A 1,684-nucleotide genomic window follows, 5' to 3' on the forward strand; every position below is an offset into this window, starting at 1 on the left:
CGGGCCCACACCCACCCCGTCCGCACGCACCGTGAGGAGGCGCTTGGCCGCACCTTCCGCGGCGCTACAGCGTCTGGGCCGCTCCCACCCGGAGCGAAGAGCATCCACCCCCGCTGAGGCTGGACAGCACCGAAACGTCTACAGCAGCACCCTGCACGTACACCGCGGGGGAGCAGCCACGAGTCACTTTACGCTATAAAAATGTGTAGGCCCAACCCCCCCCCGCCCCAAGCTCTCCTGCACGACAGTGAATCACAGAATCACAGAATGGTTTGGGTTGGAAGGGACCTTAAAGATCATCCAGTTCCAACCCCCCTGCCATGGGCAGGGACACCTTCCACTAGACCAGGTTGCTCAAAGCCTCATCCGGCCTGGCCTTGAACACTTCCAGGGATGGGGCATCCACAGCTGCTCTGGGCAACCTGTTCCAGTGCCTCACCACCTTCTCCAGGAAGAACTTCTTCCTGATATCTAATCTAAACCTCCCCGCTTTCAATTTAAACTCGTTACCCCTTGTCCTGTCACTACAGGCCCTTGTAAAAAGTCCCCCCCAGCTTCCTTGTAGCCCCTTCAGGTACTGGAAGGCTGCAATAAGGTCTCCCCGGAGCCTTCTCTTCTCCAGGCTGAACAAGCCCAACTCTCTCAGCCTGTCCCCATAGCAGAGGGGCTCCAGCCCTCTGAGCATCTTCATGGCATCCTCTGGACTCGCTCCAACCAGTCTATATGTTTCAAAAAGTAAAGCAAAAATTAGCTAAGATCAAAGCACATCCACCACCACCTCAAAATAGCAACCACTGTCCTCTGGAAATTCTGCAAGAGTTTCCTCCAGCAGACACAAGGACAAAGCACTTGCCAAAACGACTCCTGTCCTGGCATGGAAAATGCAGAAGCAGCAAATATGTCCAGTTATAAGGAAGATGGTAAAGCTTTGTAACCTAAAACCTTCACAGGAGATTTTTATTTATGTTGAAATACAGGTGATGGCTATGTTTATGCCACACTTCCCACACAAAAGGTCCATGAGCCAGTTGTTGCTGGGCTCAGCGCTGTGACCAGGAAGACCGACGTGAACGTTTGGGCCCAGGATCTTGATATTCCCTCCAACTTCATAAAACACATCAGGACCCATCCTGTGATCTGGGAACCACCTGGTACAGCACGGCTCACACCCAGAACAGCGCAGACCCACCCGGTGTTGGCAATGCTCCCTACTCCACGCTAATCCCCGTCCCCTCCAAATCCCTCCCAGGAGGTGCTTGGGAGAGCACAAGTTGGCCTGTCCCGAGACCAGGATGGACAGAGCACCCCCAGTGAAGGGGGAGACAGCCGCGTCCCTGGGTTGTCTCCCAGTACAGGCCAAGCCACTCACGCCAAAAAGCCGCAGCTGGACTCTGGACTCCTGGTGCAAGCTTCCTCTTCCTGTCCTGCTGTAGAGAATCCTGTCTCACAGCCCAGAAGAACCCATGAAGTCAAACCCACACCAACCACACTGCCATAAGTATACAGACAGCAGTTAAAAGTTGTCACTATTTATACATCTGTATATCTATAATTCTGTATACTTTTACTAGGCAATGTAACCTTTCAGGACCTTTTATGTATCAGCCACTAAGTCAGGGCTATCAAAAGTGGGATACCTGGGAAGACAGCATGAAGATGAAGAACGTGAATCTGCATCAGCAGG

The sequence above is a fragment of the Eurypyga helias genome, unplaced genomic scaffold (assembly GCF_000690775.1).
Source record: "Eurypyga helias isolate BGI_N326 unplaced genomic scaffold, ASM69077v1 scaffold13792, whole genome shotgun sequence".
Taxonomy (NCBI): domain Eukaryota; kingdom Metazoa; phylum Chordata; class Aves; order Eurypygiformes; family Eurypygidae; genus Eurypyga; species Eurypyga helias.